This window comes from Macaca nemestrina, chromosome 8, assembly GCF_043159975.1.
Source record: "Macaca nemestrina isolate mMacNem1 chromosome 8, mMacNem.hap1, whole genome shotgun sequence".
Lineage (NCBI taxonomy): Eukaryota > Metazoa > Chordata > Mammalia > Primates > Cercopithecidae > Macaca > Macaca nemestrina.
In genome coordinates, this window is record NC_092132.1 from 55005882 (window position 1) to 55024348 (window position 18467).

The 18467-nt window shown below is 39.1% G+C and overlaps 1 long non-coding RNA gene across 4 annotated transcripts in view; it reads left to right on the top strand.

Annotated features, from left to right (window-relative positions):
* LOC105497280 (uncharacterized) overlaps positions 1–18467 on the top strand; it is a 326269-nt gene that overhangs the window by 221801 nt on the left and 86001 nt on the right. Inside the window, exon 8 of one of the 4 annotated variants that reach the window (XR_003021599.2) lies at positions 4484–8084. The exons of the other annotated variants lie outside the window; for them this stretch is intronic. This is a non-coding gene — a long non-coding RNA (uncharacterized lncRNA). Of the gene's footprint in view, positions 1–4483; positions 8085–18467 lie in introns of those variants that run through there. 4 annotated transcript variants of the gene reach the window in all.

An 18467-nucleotide genomic window follows, 5' to 3' on the forward strand; every position in this document is an offset into this window, starting at 1 on the left:
ACACAGCCAAACAATATCAGGCACCAATCTGGACTGGCCATGGAAATGGAGTAAAAATAAAAGCCAGAATATATAAAAATAACTACAGGAGTATAAGATGCAATATGCATGTAATATTGCACACGACCACATAAACTTGGTCAGTGTTATGGGTTGAATTGTTTCCCCCCAAAAAGAAATGTTGATATCCTAACCTCCAGTACCTCGGAATATGACCTTATTTGGAAATATGGTCTTTGTAAATGTAATTAGTTAAGATGAGGTCATGCCGGAGTAAGATGGGCTTCTGATCCCACATAACCAGTGTCCTTATAAGAATACAGCCACGTGAAGACACAAAAATACAGGGAGAACACAATGTGAAGATGGAGGCAGAGATTAGAGTTATGCTGTCACAAACTAGGAACACCTGGGGCAGTAGAAGCTGCAAGAGACGAGGAAGGACCCACCCCCTAGAGGCTTCAGAGAGAGCACTGCCTAGCTGACACCATGATCTCAGACTTCCAGCCTCCAGAACTGTGAGAGAGTACTGTTCTGCTGTTTAAGCCACCCAGTTTGTGGTACTTTATTATGGCAGCTCTAAGAAATTGACACAGTAAGCAAACAAGATTATTGCACACACACCATAATCAGCAGTTTTCATGCCTGCAACAGGCACCTGGAAAGGTAGCCTCAAATCCTCCAGCTCAGCCTCAGCATAGGAAGCCAGGCAGGGAAGGAAAACTTCCTCTTAGCAAGTGGATTCGCTTCACCTCCCTGAATGCGCCACAGGTGTCTCTAGGAGATGGGGACAGAAGTTCCATGATTGTTTTTTTGATAGGCAGTAGAAACACCCAGACACAGTGGGAAATACCCACTTTATGTTCACAGAAAATATCACAGGAATGTAAAGTGGGAAACATCCACTTTAGGTTCACAAGAAATATCTCACATGATAGATGGTGGGGAGCAAGGATGTCGGTGAAGTTTCCCTTGTAGCTGCCCCAGGCTGGTTAACTCATGCCATCTGTGGTGGGCAGAATAATGGCTCCCTGAAGTGTCTTTTTCTTAATCCTCGTAATCTGTGAAAATGTTAGCTTATAATGCAAAGGGGGCTTTGCAAATGTCCTACAATTAAGGATGCTGAGATGGAGAGGTTAGCCTGTCCAGGTGGGCCCAATCTAATCACAGGAGTCCTTAAAGCAGAAAACCTTCCCTGGCTGTGGTCAGAGGGAGATTTGGTGGTATACAGTAGGGTCATAGAGAGGGAACGTTGCAGGCTTTGAAGATGGAGGAAGAGGCAGTGAACCAAGGAATGTGGGCGGCTTCTAGAAGCTGGGAAAGGCAAGGAAATGGATTCAGCCCTAGAGTCTCCAGAAGCAATGTGGTTCTGCTAAAGCCTCGGTTTTGGCCAAGCGAAACTCATGTTGGACTTCTGAACTGCAGAACTGTAAGATAATAAATTCGTGTTGTTTAAGTGCTAAGTTTGTGATAATTTGGCAAGTGGATGGGTGTGCTGCCAGGCTTTGGGGGATCTCTGTAGGCACATTCCCTCGGCTGACACAACATTATGCCAGAACCCTCTGTTGTCTTCACACTCTCCCTACTCTCTATCATGTGCTCAGCCCTTTCAGTCCTCCTTGTCTGTCCCTCCACCTCCAAATTTCCGCTTCTCCCAGCTTCCTGGGATGACTCCTTTCACACCCCCAAACCATCTCTTTTTTCGGATGATGGAAATCTTCGGCCTCCTAGATGTTCTTCCTCCACCCATTTCTATTGCTGAGAAAGGACATTTTCTGAGCTGCAGAAAGGAGAGATCTTTTAAAATACATTTTTACAATGTTTATAAATTCTAAATTTGGGGGCTGTGGGAACAAAATCCCAATTGCACTTTCCTTGCTAAGGCACCAACCGTATGTCTGATAGATTCATTCTAACCAACTCTGCTAAACTGCAGCCAAATCAATCTTGTAGCAGTTTGCACAAACCCATTAAAATGCTCAAAAAGGACAGATAAGGGTTCATTTATTTCAAAAGATTAGAAATGGTTCTTGAGTTGTCATCAGCCCCAAAACGCTTTATTTTCCATTTGAAAGAACTGTATTAAAATGTTTTTTTGTGGGTGATGATGCTTCTCAAATGAAAAAGAAAAAGAACTGAAATGATTTAAGGTTTTCAAGCAACTGCTAGGCACTTAAAACAACCAAAAGCAGAGCATTTTATTTTTTTATGTGGCACATATATACCATGGAATACTAAGCAGAGCATTTTTTAAGTGGAGATGAGTGAGCCTTCTCAATTTGTAAGTGGGACAGGATGAGTTGTGAAGTGTCAGTGGAGTGGAGTCCTTCCCATTACTATGGATTCTTCTCCCATCTGGAGGCTAAACCTACTGATTTCCAATGCATTGGAGAGGGTTTACCCCAACAGCAGAGATTCTGACCCTAAATTGCTACATCTAGAGAAGCTCTATTCTTAATGTAAAACCAAAAGATTAGAGATAGCTTTTTTCATAGAAAAGAAAATTTGATTGGGTTGTTGGGTGGGGGGAAGGGGGGTATAGAGGGGGATGGTAAGGAAGGGAGTAGTGACCATTCCAAGCACAAAACAGTGTAAGTACAAACAGTGAGAAAACTGATGGATGTTGTTCCCCTTGACCTCTTAGAGCAGTATTTTAAGGGAGTAGGGGTGAGAGAGGTTGGGACAGAGGGAACAAAACACAAGTTCCTCATGAAGTTTAGAGGACATTTAAAAGAAGAGGGGTTAGAATTATTTCCTGTCTACACCTTTAGAGTGACAAACCTACAAATTGGTCTCACCCAACTGAGTTGGAGGAAGCCAGAGAGATGGCCGCATGGCATGAATAGTTGTAACATCGACCTCAGGCTCTCCCTGACTGTCACTTGGTGAATGGTGGCCCTCAAAACATAGGTTCACGTCTGAAGCTCTGCAACCTGTGAAAGGGAACTTATTTGGAAAAGGGGTCTTTACAGATGTAACTAAGTTAAGGATTCCAAGATGAGATCATCCTATATTATCTGGATGAGCCCTAAAATCACAAGAACAAGTGTCCTTATAAGAGAGACAAGACATGGATACAGGGAGAAGAGAGGCCATGTCAAGAATGAGGTAAAGTTATGCAGCCACAAGTCAAGGAACACTGGGAGACACTAGGAGCTGAGAAAGACGAGGGAGAATTCTCCCCTACAGCTCTGGAGAGGCCCTGTGGGTAGACTGATCTGGGATTTCCAGCCTCCCAAACTGTGAGGGAGTATATTTCTGTTGTTTTAAGCCACCAAGTGTGTGCTAATTTGCTAAGTCAGCTCTAAGATAATAGGATTCATCCTTTCTGTAGTGACTGAGGACCCAAGAGGAGTATGGGGAGGATTCATTCATAAGCTTGCTGTGCATCTGGAATAAGGAGGGAACTTTCCAGTTCCAGACAGGGTGTGCTGCAAGGGCAGGCAGAAGCAGCTGAATCACTTACGAGGGATGGGGGAAGAAGAGAAGCTGCATCACTGTGGGATTTTTTTTCTGTCTCTTGCGCTGTATGGTTACACTGGAGCCAAACACGTCACCCAGCAAAGCCACCACTAGGTATCATCTGCACTGTGAGTGCAGACCACAAAGACAATGATTGCTGACCAGAGTGGGAGCCTGAAGTGGAAGAAGTCCAAGGAGTGCAATACTACCCCTCCCCTCACAGCCGACCCCCACAACAGGCTGTGGCTGTGTTAATTTCCAGGGAATTCCTTAGCACCAACATGAGCAGAAGAGGAACTCAGCTGAGCCTAAGTAATGATTCTAGATTAGACCAAGAAATCACTGAATTTAGGAGTTAATTTACACCTGACCGCCTATATAAAGTTAAAACCAAGAGAAGAAATGCTTAGGGCATGAAAACAGAATGAACAGATGGTTTGAAATAAAATACCAACTTTGGACACTTGAATTTTGTAGACTATTATAAAAATGTCTCCTACTTAATTAAAAAACAAATTCTTCAAATTATTTAATAGTATATAAATAGCCTGAATAGTACACTTTTAAAAAAATACTATTTAATATAGTACATAAATACATTTTGGGAAATGTTGGAGGAGGTTATCCAGCAATAGGAAAAGTATAAAATAGGGCCAGAATTGTGTTTTAAAGGGAAAAGTGGATAATACTAGAGAGTACAAGTGAATTTTTTCAACTTCCCAAATATTCCCCATTCCATTACTGGCAGATACAGAGTTTTTTTCAGGTATTCACCTTCCTTGTTGGGGAAGTGGGCCCCGGAACGAAGGTGATCCTATCCCCAGCCCCCAGGCAGAAGATGGTGGCTTTTCAAAGTCAATAATGATTATTTGATTCTCTTTTCATTAAATTGTATATTGGAGACAGGTGACCTGCTTCTAGTTGAAACATAAGAAGTCTGCTAGGAGGTATTTGGGAATGATCCTTGACAAGAAATAGACGCATGGAAAAATTTTCCCTCTTCATTTATTGCATGTTATAGTGACTGCACATGATGTTGGGAGCTATGTCGTTCATCTTGTGACATTAAGAGACAAGAATGACAAGCAGCTGAGGGCAGAGAAGAAGGATGGAAGAAACTTGGGTCCTTGAACTTGCGTTTGAACCTCTGAATGACCTTCCCTGGACCACCATATATAGCTACAAAGACCTGTTGTGTGAAATAGTGAGTCTCCACTTTTGTCACATGTGGCTAAAAACATCCTAATTAAAAACAAAATAAATTATTAATTGCTGGTATAAACCTCATAAAGAAAACTTTAATTGAAGAAAAATAAAGGAATTCTCTAAAACTAATTTTACATTAAATATGCAAAAAATCAGTTAATACTAGTAACTAAAATGCAGATCACAGTATGAAATAAATTTAAATGAATCCTTACCTTGTAATCTAGACAAAGCAAATGTCAGTACAAATTGATGAAGCAAGGCATAAAATGCAATAAATTTGAATGAATGCCTTCACAGATATCTATTATATATATAAATAAATATTTTCATAAAAAATGAAGAAATGTAAAATGCGTCCTTGCACATACAATGAAAACAAGTATTTTTCTCAATAGGAACAAGCAAAAGGAAAAAAATTGAATGAATTTTAAAAGAAATTAGCCTCAACCAAAAAAAAAAAACAACAACAACAATGATACTGCTTTTGAGTCATGGATTTTGTAGGATGCTGATATATTTATATCTGAAATGTTAAGGTACTAATCCAGGATCTGTGTGGCTGCTTGATTACATTTTTAATAAAGAAAATTACTCAGCCTGAGAAACTTCCTCTTAGTTCAATGATAGTTTGAATTTCCATTCTTTACCACTAGAAAATCACATCATCTTTGCTGTCTTATCCCATGTTACCTTTCTCCCTAGTCATGTGAAATTTGATATTGTTGGTGATATTTAGGGGAAGAATTTTGTTAGAAATATAGATTTCTATATTTCTATAGAGTGAACCCTCTAAGGGCTTGTAGGAGTTCATGAATCTAGAAATGCTTTAGAAATTGTTAAGTGCTACACAAAAGTATATGTAGTTAATTATCTTATTTCAAAAGAGACTTTGAATCATGTGATCACTTTTAATAAAAGTATGTTAGAAGAAACAATTTCGAATACACAACTATTGAACAATTATATAACAAAATGATAACAGCTTAGTGTTTAATATTTTCAGTGGAACAATTATATAACAAAATGATAACAGCTTAGTGTTTAGTATTTTCAGTGGCTAGTTATGTAATGGATAAATAGCAATCACAGAACAGTCAAAGGTAGCTCTGATTTGGGGAGAAGGGAGGTAGCCACACGTTGGGCAAAAGATTCAGTGTTCCAAATGACTTAGGTGGATGAATCAGTTATTCAGAAGAAGCTGAAGAGGCTCATTAAGTGAATCTTCAATAAATTGCCCTTGAAGAAAAATCCAATGATAGGGAAGAACGGAAACCCCATTGAAGTCATGCCACCTGCAAGAAGCTTTTTTCAACTATGCCTGCCAGCTTTTCCGTTCAGCATGCCTACTGCACTACAAGAATACTAGTTATTCCAGTTCCGTGAGTACTGGTAAATCTAGTTAAACCTTGTAAGTTTTATGTATGACCCACAAAGTTTTATACTTATTCTCATTTATAGAACATGAGTAAGATATCAAGAATATGATTAAGAATATTTTAAATATTCTTCCAATGTAATATTTCCAGCTCATCAAGCAGGCTGTGAATTCATAGAGCAGGGATCATGTTTTCTTTTTTTTCTTTTCAGTACCCTGATGCTAAATACATAGAACATACTGAATAAATATCATTGGTTTGTGTAATGGTTAAAAGTACAGGCTTGGGCTTTTGCCAGGTGAAATTTCATGTCTCTCTCTAGCAGTTATTTCCACATGAAACTAGGCAACCATTTTAGCTTTTCTGGACATCATTTTCCTTATTACAGGTCACATGAAATTATGTAAAGCTGCTGGTCATAATATTGTAATAACATCTTTCTTTTCTTGGGCACAATATTATGACCAAGAGGAATGGGATGTACTGGCAAACAAGCCAGAAGTCAGAAAAAAGACCACAGTTACTAAAGAACAACAAAAGATAGTCTCTGAAATAAAAGATGTGGATGGACTCATAGCAGAAGACATGGAGGATCAATGACACAATGGCTATTTCAAAGACAATAACCTGTTCTTAGTGTCTACTTAATATATAAAAGAAGGCAAGGCAACATGAAAGATTTTGGATGGATATAAAGGAGGACTTTCCAATGGGTATTATAATATTAGAAGATATTATAGATAGAGATGATAAAATTCCTTGAGCTACCCTAACAATAGTTTGTGGAGAAAGGTAAAATAAGAAAAATATGTTTGTGCAAATTTTATGGCCAAAAAAATGGTCTACAGTAGAGTAATTAAAGAAATGTAAACTAAAAAAAACTGAGATTCATAAAATACGATGCTATAGTTAGAAATAATATCACAGTTGAGAAAAAAGAAATAAGATATAATTAAAATAACGTACAGTGTCTATTGAGATGAAGAAAATGTGACTATGGCACACAAAAGGAAGAGTGATAGCTTAAGTATAGAGCTCATTAAAGCACAGCTCAGTTCTCATAGCATACCTAAAATGCAGTTATTTTAGCAAGTTTCAGTGATATGCCTTATAAAACCTATCATCCACAGATCTGATTTACAGTTCCTTCAGGGTAGTTTGAATACGATTTCAAAGCTGTCTTTTTGCGCTTGCCCTTAGCAAGTTGACTTGCTGAACTTACCTTTGTATGCCCTTTACTACATCCCATTTCTCACCTAGACTCTAATTTTGCCTCTGTCAAGTCATCTAGTTTTTCAAACTCTTCTCAAGGCCTATCTCCTTGGGGAATCTTCCTAACCTTTCAGGAAAATTAGACAATATCCACTGTTTCAGATACCTGATGCATAAACAGACCTCTGTATCTATTCACAACCCAACATTTGAAAATTTTTAAAAGTCAATAATTTAAGAACAAACCTTGAATAATACTCTTGGTTACAGGATGAAATTTAAGATAAAGGTCACTCTTGGATCTCATTTTTCATTAAACAGGATGAAACCTTATTGTTGCTCATTTGATGATAAAATATTTCCTAAGGTAGGCTAATGATCTTTTAACAAGCAAAAGTCTCTTACTATATTGAAACACTGAAGAATTATCTTCATAAAAATTTTTATTCCCCAGGAAGATATAAAACTTTGGTGAACTCAAGTCATTGCTAGTAACATCAACTCGCCTCCTTCTAGAAACATTTCAGGGAATGCCTAGACAGCAGTTGCTGCTTGAAAACTCTGTTGGAGGAAGCTTGTTCTAGAAATTTCCCTTTTTCTGATTGCAAAAACTAGTTATATTTTCATCAGCATCATGATGTCACTTTAATGCTTGTTACCCTTTCTCTGATACATAGAAGAAAAATAAGGACTCTAGTGATGTTGAAACCTTTGGAACTTAAAAGGCAGTTCCAAGTAGAAAGCACTCAGAAGAATGATTCATTTGGAAGATATACTTGAAGGAAAAGCTGGGGATTCTTAGTGAATCTTGATGGCCAAATATCTTAAAAGAAGGATCCAATAGCAATTTAACAACACCAGTGTGTCTGAAAGAAGCATTCTAATTATGGTTCTAAAAAACATGGTTGTATGAATAAGTCATATTATCTAAGATTAGTAAGTTGCAGATACTTTTGTCCCTCCATGCATCTTCCTTTTATTTTCCCCTCTGTGGGATTTCTATTGTTTAATATTTTAGATTAGTATTAATAAAAATTTCTAATTATCAAACATTTGATAAAACAAAATGAATTTAACATACATTCATTTTAAAACATAAAGTGTTTTCTCATTTCCCCTAGCTTTCCATTAAGATCATATAATGTGACTGGTGCATAGTCCAACTCGAGATAAAATTCTTACTGGTAAACAACCATGTTAACATGAAGGAGAACTGTGAAAGTAGAAACTAGGTAATCAGATAAAATATTTATATTATTGCACTGAAAATATTAAATATATGCTGTTTCCACAAATCAATAAAGATAACTCAATAGGAAAATAGGCAAAAGGCTTGAAAAGTTTCACAGAAAGCACATCTACGTATCTACATGACCCATAAATATATGAAAAGCTGCTAAGCTTTGTTAACTATCAGAGAAATGCAAGTTAAAAATACAATGCAGAAGTAGTATGTACCCATCAAATTGGCTAAATTAAAAATTTTAAAGAATGCAATGATGATGGTGAGGATGTGGAGCAACTAGAACTCTCATTTTCTTCTGGGAGTGTAAATTGGTACAACTCTGGAAAATTCCATGGCAATATTGTGTACAACTATAATTTTCTTTTAAGTACTTTAGTATAAATAGTTATGTGTATGTGTAGTTAATCTATATCCTAGATGCAGTTCATTAACATTTGGAAGATTTTAACTAGAAGCTCACACTGTAATAGCAGCTAGTTAACATTTGAAAGATCCTAATCAAGAGTCTTCTTAGGGCTTGCAAGCACGTCAAAAATGAAAGTGCTTTCTAAAGTGTTTCTAACTGGCAAAAACAGTAACAGAAATGATTTTTCATTTGTAAAATGAGTGGTGTTCAGGAAATGTGGTTGCTTGAATATGTTCTGCAGGTATCTTCACCTTTCTAGGTATAGAATAAAATAACCTGGTGAACCCAGCAACTTAACATCTTTAAGTTATGTCTTAGAATCAAAATCAGCTTCTAGTTGTCTTCCTTATGGAGAATTTAATATCTAATTCAGCTGGAAGGTTAACTTCTTCTGCCATCAGCATGTATTTTTCATTCAAGGTGCTTGTGGCATACCCAAAATGACAGAGAAAAGGGACTTCAGGAGCCAGCAGAACAGGTTACATCACTGTGTCACTTGCTGAGAAGTGTTCATATGTGTGGCACACTCTCAACTGAGACCCACTTTCATTGTAATATAACACTCATCTGCGGCAAGGTTGTGGGAGCCCAGTCTTTTTGTCCTCATCCACCTCTAGTCCTTTCAGACTGTAGATATCTTTTTTTTGTTGTTTTGTTTTGTTTTGTTTTGAGACAGTCTTGCTCTGTTGCCCAGGCTGGAGTGCAGTGGTGTATAGTCTCGGCTCACTGCAACCTTCCCCTCCCAAGTTCAAGCAATTTTCCTGCTTTAGCTTCCCAAGTAGCTGGGATGACAGGTATGCACTACTAGGCCCAGCTAATTTTTGTATTTTTAGTAGCGACTGGGTTTTGCCATGTTGGCCAAGCTGGTCTCAAACTCCTGACCTCAAATGATCCGCCCATCTCGCCCTTCCAAAGTGCTGGAATTAAGGCATGAGCCATGCAACTGGCCTTGTAGATATCTTCTAAAAACAACTGGACAATTATAAAGGCCAAACCATCTTAGGTTAGTTCACAAGTGGAGAACAAAACTCCTCAAAGCAGAATCAATAAGCATTGTTGGTAGACAATGTCAAATAAATCCATTAAGGTACTTATTTACAAAACATCAAACTCTTAATTTTCAGCTATTCATTGAAATCATAGACATAGCCCAGTACAAACCTGAAAAGTAATCTGACAAAAGAGTATAATAAGGAGTTAGGATTCTTTCAACAAATATGTGTTAACCACCGAACATATTACAGCCACATGCTCAATGCTTCAGGAAGCTATAATGTTAATTTGGTCAGTCCCTGACCCCACATTGCTAATTGCCCAATGAAAGGGACAGATGCATCAATTGCAATCAATGTGGGTGCTATGATAAGGGGCATACATAGTACAATAGGCACCCAGAGAAAAGCAGAGAGGTTTCATCTGAGTGACAGTGAAGGTGCAATTTTATTTTGGTCAAGAGCAGAGGAGGGCCGGGCACGGTGGCTTACACCTGTAATCCTAGCATTTTGGGAGGATGAGGCAGGTGGATCACCTGAGGTCAGGAGTTCGTGACCAGCCTGCCCAACATGGTGAAACCCCACCTCTACTAAAAATACAAAAATTAGGCAGACGTGGTGGCAGGTGCCTGTAATCCTAGCTACTCGGGAGGTGGAGGCCAGAGAATCACTTGAACCCCAAGGCAGAGGTTGCAGTGAGCCAAGATTATGCCACTGGACTCCAGCCTGGGTGACAAGAGCAAAACTCTGTCTCAAAAAAAAAAAAAAAAAAAAAGGCAGAGGCGGGAGAGTATCATTAGCAAAGTCTTAAAAATCTTCAGGATCATGGTTCTTTCCCTGCAGGAATGTAGGAAGTCAGAAGTATCTCAAGCCTAGAACATAAGAAGAGGTGTGGCAGGCCACACAGAGTACATTCAATCCCTATTCCTTTTAAATTTGCATTTCTTAGTAAAGTAAAAATACAATGCAGTAGCACTACATACCCAACCGAGGCTTAGCAGCTGTTCATGTATTTATGGGTCATGTAGATATGTAGATATGCCTTTTGTGAAACCTCGCTTCAAGTACTTTGCCTATTTTTGTATTGAGTTGTCTTTGTTTCCTTTATTGATTTGTGGAAACAGTAGATTTTTAATATTTTCAGGGCAAAAGTACACATATCTTCTCTGATTACCTAGTTTCTACTTTTGCAGTTCCTTCTAGCTATTTAACACATTAAACCTCTCTACTGCAGCTTCCTCATCCACATACAAGAAATAAAAGTAGTACTATCTTACAGATGTTGTGAGTACTCAATAAGTTTACAAACATACACTGTATCAAACAAAGCATGGCACATAGTAAACACTCAAAAAACATACTAGCTATTATTTATCTCTCTCTCTTTTTTTTTTTTTTTTTTTTTGAGACAGGGTCTTGCTCTGTTGCCCAGGCTGGAGTGCAGTGGCACAATCACGGCTCACTGCAGCCTCAAACTCCTGGGCTCACGTCGTCCTTTCTCCTCAGCCTCCTGAGTAGTCAGGACCATAGGTGTGCACCACCACACCCAGCTAAGTTTTAATTTTTAATTTTCTTTTTTTTTCTTCTTCTTCTTCTTCTTTTTTTTTTTTTTTTTTTTTTTTGTAGAGGCGAGGTCTCACTACATAACCCAGGCTGATTTTAAACCCCTGGGTTCAAACAATTCTCCCACCTCACCCTCCCCAAGTATTGGGATTACAGGCATAAGCAACTGTGCTGAGCCTATAATTATTTTTTATAGTAGCATTGTGTTAGTTTGCTAGGGTTACTTAACAAAGTACCACAGGCTGGGTGGTTTAAACAACAGAAGCTTATTTTCTCACTGTTCTAGAAGTCAAAGATCAAGGTGTTGGCATGGTTGGCTTGTTCTGAGGCTTCTTTTTTTCTGAGGCTTGTAGATGGCTGTCTCTTCCCTGTGTCATGTGATCTTCCCTCTGTACATGTCTATATCCTGATTTCCTCTTCTTACAAGACACCAGTGATTTTAAGTTAGAGCCCACCTTAGTTACCTCATTTTATTGTAATCACCTCTTTCAAGACTATCTCCAAATACAGTCACATTCTGAGAAACATATTTCAATTCATAACAAACATATCAGAGATACTAGCAGGCTATGTATCTTGTCAGTGAGAAAGGTTTAATCTTTACTTTTTGTAGAGATGGGGTCTCACTGTGTTGCCCAGCCTGGTCTCAAACTCTTGGACTCAAGTGATTCTCCCACCTCAGCCTCCTGAGTAGCTGGGATTATAGGCAAGTATGTACCATTTGTGCTCTGCTGCTTTAATTTTCTTTGGCTTGGTTTGGTTATATTTGTTTTATTTTTAATAATCTACCCTAAATTTAGGTCTTGATGATTCTTTTTTCCAGTAAACCTCTCCTCTAGCATCAGTGGCTATACTACCCCCTTGAGGCTGAATACAAGAGGACAGTAGATGGAGGACTAGGTTGGTAGAAGAGAGGTAAGGAATTAGATAGACCGAGGGACCATGGAGAGGGTAAGAAGCAAGATGTCCCAAACAAAAGCTGTCTCTTTCCTTCTCAGCCTCAATTTGCACTTTCAAAGCTACTGTTCTCATCTTGACTCTGCAAATTGGGTTCTTAGACTGCTTCAGTGTGAGAAATGGAAGGCAGGTAAAGCAAGCTGGCCACAACCATTTTATTATCATTTTTTAAAATATTATACTGCTATGGATAGATAAGAGCTCTGTTTGAAAGAGCTTGCCAGCCATCTTGAGTTTGCATTTTATCTTGTGAATGATGGAAAGCTGATCTATATTTCTAGATACCGAATTAAGATGGTCAAAGTTTAGAGAATTGTAATTTTGTAAATAAAGAAGAGGAAATAAAAGAGAGAAAAATGAATGACAGGGCAGCCAAACAAGGCAGGTGACACACACCTAAGATAAAGTAAAGGCTGCAGAGGTAGAAGAAACAGCTGGATTAGAAAAATGATCTCTAATCTCAAATGGGCAGGGTTTGGGTGAGTGCAAAGTAACAATTGCTGATTGTGGATTACAAGTCAGAAATGATGTCATTAACTAACACGGAGAATACAGAAAGAGAAGCAAGTCCAGGAACAGAGCCTATCCACTAGGCTGTGGAGTCTTTTATTTATTTATTTTCCACTCTTTTATTTTCTAGTATAAACATTTAAAGCCTATAGGTGTGTCTTGGTCCAGTTAAGCTGCTATAACAAAATACCATAGACATAAACAACAGAAATGTATTTCTTACAGTTCCAGAGTCTGGGAAGTCTAAGATCAAGGTGCTGGTAAATATAGTGCCTGATGAAGCCCTGCTCCCTCATAGACAGTGGTCTTCTCATTCTAATCTCACATGGCATAGGAGCAAGGAGCCTCTCTTAGACCCCTTTTATAAGAGTACCAGTCCCATTTATGAGGGCTTCAACTCCATGACCTAATCACCTCCCAAAGGCCCCACTTCCTAATACAACCACCTGAGAGGTGATGATGTCAACAGATGAATTTTAGGAAGATATAAACATTTGTACCCTAGTAACATGTAACTCAAAAATGTGGAGCCATTTTTAGACATGTTGAGTTTCAGGAGCCTGTGGAATAATCAGGTGCTGACAGCCAGAAGTCAGCTAGAAGTGGGTTTGGTACTCAAGGTAGAGATATGTATTTGGAAATATATTAGTTTTTCATTACTAATCCTGGAATTGATACCAACCAGGAGGAAACAGAGTGAGAAGAAAAGACAGCTGTGGGTATTGCTACCTAGAATGAGACAAAGGCAGTGGGCAACATGAGGACACAGAAGAGAAGGCGAAGGGTGCCCAAATGAAGGCTAATCAGGAAGGGCAGTAGAAAAAACACAACTGACGCTCATCAAAAGAGGCAAGGTCACCGCATGCTTGACTGTACCTTATTGTCCTTCATTCTCCACTCCAAGACATGCACAAATCCTATTTTCTTTCAGGCTCCTGATACAGTTTGGGTAGTGGTTAAACCACATAGGCTCTGGAGCCAGACTATTGAATTTCAATACCCATCTCTATTACTTACCAGGTATATGACCTTGGACTAATTACAGAACCTCTTCCTTCAGTTTTCTCATTTATGAAATGAAAGTAATTTACGAAATGATTTTATGAAATTATTTTGAAATTTCATAAATTATGAAATAATTTATGAAACGATTTTATGAAATTATGAAATGATTTATGAAAGTAACTTATGAAATGAAAGTACCTGTAACATAGGGTTTGGTCATTAAAAAACAATGAGAAACTGTATGTATAAGGCTTAACACTCAATAAGTGTTAGTTGTCATTAATATGGAGCAAAGGTACCATGTTGTAAGATGGTTGCAACTTAAAGCAGGTCTTGCCATGCGACACCAGAGAGAATCCACTGAATTAATTTGCAAGTGAATAAATGCGTTTATTCCTTTCAATTTTAAGTCTTTTCTAGAAAGAAATATGCCCAGGAGTTTTACTTAGCATCATCTATCATGTTGCTGCCACTTGAGCCAGTGTAGGAAAACAACTAAATAAAAAACTTGAGTCAGGATATTCAAATGCACAAATTCCTAAGTCCATACCTCCTAATAATTATAAGCAAGGAGACTCTTCCAGGTATCTAGCTAGACAACTGCAATGGCTTCATCTCTGAAGACATGCTACCATTAAACAAACTTGGGTTTACAGTACCATGACATGTTCTCATCATACATCAATTATTGCGGCCCACAGCATACTCAGAGTAGAATAAGTATTTTTGCATGGACTTTCACTCATATACAATAAGCTCCTAAGAGTCAAAATCCATAAGGAAACAGTTGTCAGTGCAGCACCTCAGGGGTACCTTCCATTTCTAGATTGAGTACAGCCTTCTTCACAGTTTACACAGGGTTTGGTTTTCTGATTTACTGTTCAGCATTTTTTTTCCCCAGACAGTTCAGAGAAATCAAAGTGTTCCTGTGTTTTCTCCACATTCACATATGTGAGACAAGAGCACCCAGGGCTGGAAATGAGTGAAATCTAGGCACAGCAGGGCAGGAGTGGAGCTCAGGTCGGCCTTGGCTGTCATTCTTCCCACCTGAGCATTTCAGCCCAGTGTGTTATGGAGTGGTGAGAGAATCCCATTTCCTATTGGCAATTTATATATTTCCTCACACTCTCTCTGCGTGGAAACTCACTGTTTCAGCCCTCTGCCAGCACCTGCCACTTCCTTTTCTTTTATGTATCTTTTATCTCCTCTTTATCTCTCCTAGCTCCAACAATGAGGTTTTATTCCAGTTCCTTTCTTCTTAATATGAAACTCTGATATCACTAGAGCCCAGGCTTCACACTTCTGTCAAATTCCTCAGGACATTCAACCTTCCCCAGAGTTATAGGGAGTGGGAGGAAGCAAACAAGGCTGAATAGGAGGGCCAAGCTGCATCGCGCTGACCTCTGAGTCAGTTTCCAAGTGGGGATAACGATGTTCTGTGATCAGGACAGGATTAAAGCAGTATATAAGAAAGAGCAAAATGTATGAGTCTGTGATAAATACCAGGAGGGGAATGAGTCACGATGTTCTCTCAGAATCCATTGTGTTCACTCAGCAGGGGTCAGGTAGAGAGAGGTTTTCTGGTGAACAGCTGCTCCTGTTTACCTCCAGCTCCCCTTTTCCAATCATTTTGAACATCTTGTAAAGAGGATTAAAATTCATGGACTGAATCTAAGGGATCAAACTGCTAATAACATATGCATTAAATCTAGAGGTCATCATTTGCTCTAGATGGAGGACATCACTTGAACTTGGATGTAGAGCTATTACAAGTCCTCCATGGTGTATAGTTTAATGAGGATCTTTAATTCATGAGCTGGTCTGATTTTTAAAAGTCACATTTTCTCAATTAAAAGTGTTAAAGCATTAATTTAACTTAGCTCATGTTTTCATTTTATCTAGTAGTTTTTGAAAGATCTAGTTTTTCTAAAAAAAAAAACCTGTATTACCGAATCTAATAGGTTGGTCTTGACATCCAGTGGATGAGAAAAGACAATCAAAGTCCACAAAATATGTCTAGGGACTTTATCTACTCTTGTTATTTTGTTACAAGTAAATATGGTCAAAAATCCTCAGAGTTGGAGAGCATATATTTATGATCTTCCCACCCCATCCTCCAAAAAGCCACACCCATAACGCTAGTCCTGGCAAGTACTTTAATATAGCAAATAATTGCCATTTGCGAGGATGCAGCTAATGATATAAGAATATGCAAGATCCAGAGACTGTAAAGAAAACAAAATAAATAAGGTGAAGGTGTAGAGATAAGGAAGTTCCATAGAGGAGGAAGGAATGGATGGAAGGATTAATAAGCTCTTTTCTTGCCGCACAAATGAGAATCCAACCTATGATCACTCGCTAACAATGTTGCCTGGAAGCCAGATAAGATGGTATGTATTAACCATATTGCCAGACAACCTTACTGGTGGTAGAATGGCCCCTGATTGACAAATTGCATTTAGAGTTAGTGAACTACAAATATCAGATGGGGGAGCCATAGCTTCGAGTTTCTCTGAGTATAGTGACCCCTGGAAGCAGTGACTATGGACTTTCTACAAGATCTATTGGCCCTGTGAGGCAGGTATCTTCTTCTATGCCAGGGCAGAAACTATAGTGCCCAGATGTGGATTTCATCTCATTGCCCTTGAGCTGTCCCTGGGGACATGATAGTCATATGGGTGTTTTCCCTGAGACTCCACTTGGTGATACCCTGCTGGCAAGCTGTGGTTCCTATGTGGCACCTTCTGATAAGTTGATGCCAACTGTGGCCTAGTCTAGCCCTGTGAGTCTGTGTGTTTAATAGAGCCTTAGAAGATCCTTTGATGAGCATAGCAAAAAGGGAACCAAAGGTGTTGGCAAATCCGACAAGGCAGGAAAAATGTATTCAAGGAACAGAAACACTTTCACAGGAAGGAAAAAAGTCTGGGAAATTAATCAGTGTTGTTGGGTGGAGAAGAATGGTGGAAAACTAAGTAGGGAGGTGGGCAGGCACCAGATCGAAGCTTGAGAAGCTGTGCTGTCATCAATGGGAAGCTACTGGTGTATTCCAAGAAAGGGAGTGGTATAATTTGCAATTTAGAGAGATTATTCTGGTTATAACATGAAGAATGGACAGGAGGGGATATGATCAGAAGCAGGGAGACTACAGAAGAAGCTATTGCAATAGCCCGCGTAACAGGTGATGAGGACTTGAACTAGGGCTGTAGGAATAAATTGGAAAAGGGGAAACTGATTTGACAGCTACTTTCATGAGACAGAATTTAGTGACTGATTAAATGGAAAATGAGGAAGAGAAGTCTAGGTGATTCTCAGGTGAGGCTTGGATGACATCTTTAGTAACAATGACGAGCCATTATCCTGAACTTTGGCAGACTTCTTTTACAATGAAATATTAAAAACGATTCTCAGCATTTCTATTTATCATTATACTCCTGGCATTTTATTTCAGAAAACTGTACAAATCCTGCTGCCTTGCCATTTCCTAATTAATAAGGGCTATTTTTAGTTCATTTCATTGTATAAATAATGTTTATTGAATGGGCGAACACAGCTATGCCAATCAGAAAAATCTTTATTTTTCTTCTCCTGAAAGTCCTTCAAACCCACTCTAGTTAATCTCCCTTCTAATCTCTCCTCCCTGCCTCTAATAATATCTCTGACAGATCCCAATTTTAAGCAATATAACAATCTCATTTCCAGGTATTAACATAACAAGTCAGATCTATATAAGCACTCCAACTCCCTTGCAGTGCCAAGATTTTCCCCCTGCAGTAGTGGTAAGGGAGGTAACGTACTGCTTTCTGCCCCTTCCCACCTCCTGCCCTCTGGCTCCACTGCCTCTGGCTGTTCCAGAATAAAGGAGGGGAATGAGATGAAAGATCTCACTTGGTTGGGACTGTTGTTCTCTGGCATCTTTTTCTGGAAGATGACTGGTACTACCTTGAAATTCTTGGGAGAACTAGCGCTGTGTCCACTGGAATATGCAATGGTGTGTCCCAGAAACTGTGGTGTTTGACTCTCTCTGGAAAGGCCTGAAGGTAAAAGGCTTCCAGGCAGATCAGACAAGGCAGGAAAAGGGTATTCCAGGAACAGAAATGCTTTCGCAGAAAGGAAAAAACTATTTGGGGAATTACTTAGTGTTGCTGGGTGGAGAATCTGTCTGAGTAGTAAATGGGGCCTTTCTGTGAGTTCTGGGACTGCGTGGAAACCAAGCAATTGCCTCTCCCTTTGTCTTTTTGGCAAGGTCTCAGCAATTGCTCCCAAGGCACAATCCACTTTTCTCTGGCAGGCAGTCCTCTCTGACAGTATTCTCCCAGAATACTCGAGCCCAGCTGCTTGTACATTCTGGTCCCTGGGAAGCAAAGCCCATCTGTACCCTCCTCAACCTTGCATGTGCAGAGTCTTTCCTGTGGTCTTGCTGCTCACTCTCCCTCACAGTTGTCCCCACCCAGCCCTTTATCTTCAGGTCTGTCCAGGGAAAGTCAAACACCACGATTTCTGGGACATACTCCGGTGGACAGAGTGCTAAT